Here is a 4,024-nt window from a genome sequence, read left to right on the forward strand (position 1 = left end):
CTTGTCAGTTCTTGTTGGTGTTGAGTAGAATCCTCTCACCCACTGCATATGGCGCTTTTGTCCTGGACTCTCTGTTGTAGATATGGTGGCTATGGGTGCCATAGCTGCTGCCACAACCGCGGCTACTGTCAAGTGCTCAGACCTGTCTTCTTGCCTGGATCTTCCCTCTCTAGCCAAACAATGTGTACAGTGATGGCACACTTGGTGTGATTATCTAGGCTAGTACTGTTCACTGGAACACTAAAGCTGCTTTGTATGTGAGAGTTTGTTTAGCCTCCAGGTTCTCCTCTACCATCTTCCTCCAACCTCCATGAACCTCTTTATATTTTATGTTGATTGGTTATTATACAACAATTACTTTTAAATGTACATGTCGTATCTAAAGATAGCCATATGAATATTCTCATGCAGCTCTTATTTATCTGTTATGTACTTTCAGTATTATGATATTTCTCTCTCTCTTATACTCTCTCTCATTTCCTCACTTTCTCTTTCATACTTCATGTCTGCTACTTAGAATTTCTGGTGGTCTACTATTATCCTTCAGGATCCGCTCGTTTGTGGGAACATGATAAAGACAATCAGTTACCCTTGACTTATTTAAGAGTTACAACAGTGATATGATGTTATTTGCCATTCTAAATGGTAAAACAACAGATCTAGGAATTCCTTTTCACTTTTGTTACTATTATAAATTTTATCTCTCTAAGAATCATTGGGATGGATAAGATAATTTTAACCTGTGACCTAAAAGTACTTTTTCTTTTACAAACAACCTTTTGCTTTGAGTATCAGTGAGTAACTACATGTAATGAAACAAAGCTATCCTATGGAAAGTAGACTGAAGTTGTTCACAGGGATGAAAAACAAGATAATGGGGAAGTGAGTACAAAGGATACCCATCATAGAGCACAGATCCTCAGAGTAGTTTACCATGTACACTTTGTGAGAATGACAATGTGTTAGGAACTATAGATCAAATCACTGAACACTTGATATATATGCAAATATATTTATATATGTTTATATATGCATATATGTATGTGCCCTTATATGGTAACACGTATGTTACCATACTCACAAATACACACATGCATATACCCATGTATAAATGCACACATGGAGAAAGACACATAGTTACAGTCAACACAAGTTTCACTAGTTGTTGAATATGCCTTAGATGGAATGCTTGGAACCAAATATGTTGAAAACGTATTTGTCTCTAAGAGTTCTTTTACCACTCCTCTTACCTATTAAAACTGGTACGTTTTAAGACATGAGATTCGACTTGCAAAATGCAGTACAAGGGATAGCAAGTCATTCGGAAATCTCAGTAATAAAGGTCATATGGTGTCTCCCTGCTCCCCACGGAATGCTTGCTCTTGTAGACACTCTCAACAACCAAAGTAGCAGGAGAATATCCTATCAGTGTATATACTATCAGAGGGGGTTGGAGGGAGGATTTGGGTGATGTGAGAGGAAGGGATGGTAGGGGAAAAAACAAAGGATTGGGTAACAATGCTCAATAAGAAATGCACTCATTACCTTCCTTATGTAACTGTAACCCCTGTGTACAGTGTCTTTACAATAAAAATATATATTAAAAAGATACAAGGAAAACTTCTGTACTCATGGGAAGTTGTATTTATCACTCAATATCAGTAAGGTATTGGTTTTAGGACCACAGGCATATTAAAATTTTGGATCCTCAAACATTTTACTTGAACACAGTACATTATTTACATTAGAATGTGTCCACAACCTAGTTCAGTGTAATCGCTATGAAACATTTTACTACATTTTATGTTTGAAATGGAAAATAAAAGTATTTGCACTATCAACAGAAACAATTTTTTTTCAATTTTTTTTGTCTTTTTGTCTGCATTTTGGGGATGGAATTGGGAGAGCAGTTTTGAAAAGCTCAAATTTCATCACCAAGAGCTGTCTGCAAAATGTAAAAGGATCTAATACAGCATCTTGAATAATATGGAACTCCAAGGAGAAGTACTTGAATTGAGACATTATCAGAAACTAACCACCCAAGGAATTTTTAGAAGCGCAGCTGCTAGATTTCTAATGGAAAGCTTTCATAACACTTTCTGAAACACAAGTCAGAACCTCATTGAAGTGTAGATGGTTTTGCCTCACCTTTCTGTCAAGCTCAGTCATTACCAATCATCATACAGCTAATATTGAATAATCCTCTAATAATAAATGTTGATGGAATGTCCATCCAGTTTAGGTTAAGAGCGTTAACCTAGTAATGAACTAGATGGTAAGTAAATCTGAAACTGTTATAGGCTACAGAGGTTCAAGAAAAGGTAGGATCAATGGATACTACAGTATTTTTCCTGATAAGAGAATTTGAGCGCAAGTTATTTTATAATGATTCATGTTAGAGAACAAGATAACTTCAGAGGAAGAGTCAGAAAATTTGTGGGAATCAGGGCCATCTGAAACTCATTTCCAGAGTGCAAACTGATTAAAACTAGAGTATTTTTCTTTAGCATTAGAATTGGACTATCATTAGGGTGAAAGTTATGTTTCAGTTGCAGCTGTAGTTAGTGTTAGCATTAGGGCAATGGAAAGTTTAGGGTCAAACTCGAACTATCTTTGAATAACAAGTCATGTTAGAATTAGGATGAATGTGAAATAGGAAACTGCTAATTATATTAAGATTAGGATATGGTTAGTGTGAGAGTTAGCCTCAATATTCCAGTTAAGGTTAGAGTTACAAAAATAGCAAGATAATGAGTAAAACTACAAATTATTTTTAGAGAGGTGAGTTGAATCAAAGTTAGGATGAATAAATCTAATATATTTTTATGGCTTTTAGAATCCAAAGGCTATTAGTTCTATGGTTAGGGTTACTGTTCTAGTTCAGGTTATACTTAGGCTTAGGTAAGGGTAAGCTATAAGGTAAAACAGATTTCTGCTAACATTTTCAAGTAAAATAAGTGTGAAATTTAACAAAAATTACAGAGTTTTCCTAATTTTACTATTCAGGGTTCAATACGGTTGAATTTAGAGTTAGGTTTCTAGTAAGGTTTAGATATATAGTTAGGGTTAGGAACTTGAGTAAAATTTAAGTAAACCTGCAACTTCTTTTTGGAGATAGAGGAGTTCAGTAAAAGTTAAGATCGTGGAAACTATGATAGCTTTCATGATATGAAGACTTGAGGTTAATATTTATAATAGGGTACGATTTCAGAGTCCAAGTCAGGGAATCTGTAGGATTTGGAGAAAAGGGCAAATAAATCATTTCAAAGACCATGAGTATCTGTTAGGATATATTTTCCATTAATTTTAGGATTGGGTTACTATTATCATCAAGGTTATTCTTAGGGTTCTGACCAGGATTAGAGTTAAGATTATGGAAATGGAAGGTTGAGAACTTGAGTGACTTACTTCCTTTGTGTCTGTATATGCACTATTCTAAGGCTTGGACTCAAGGCTTGGGTTCTATCCATGAACATTTTGCTGTAGGCTAGCAATCTACCACTTGAGCCATGATTCCATTTCCAGATTTCTTTGGCAGTGAATTGGAGATGAGAGTCTCACAGATTTTCCTATCCAAGGTGACATTGAATTAAGATCCCAAGATCTCTGCCTTCTGATTAATGATAGGATTAAACTCATGAGCTACCAGTGCCATGGAAAATGCCTGACTTTTACTGTTTTTACTTTTGTTCAAGATCAACATTGAATTCAATATTTGATAGCATTGTTCACTAGGTAACAAGCTGCCACTTGAGCCATATCTCCAAAAATGATTATCTTAAGTAGCTGGAAATCATTAAATTTTCTTCAGTTGATATGAATCATTAGTGCTGTTCTAAAACTTATCCTAAACATTTATAGACCCTAGAGGTGATCTGAGCAGATTCTCATGGTTTGCTTCTAATTGCATAATATTTTAAGAATATGATTTTTTAATTATTATTTTAAGTAGCAAAGGAGTTATTAAACAAAGCAGTTTCTGCGTACAATATACCTAGATCAACACCAACCATTTCAACATTCG

Source organism: Dipodomys spectabilis, unplaced genomic scaffold, assembly GCF_019054845.1.
Source record: "Dipodomys spectabilis isolate Male_0828 unplaced genomic scaffold, ASM1905484v1 ptg000473l, whole genome shotgun sequence".
Lineage (NCBI taxonomy): Eukaryota > Metazoa > Chordata > Mammalia > Rodentia > Heteromyidae > Dipodomys > Dipodomys spectabilis.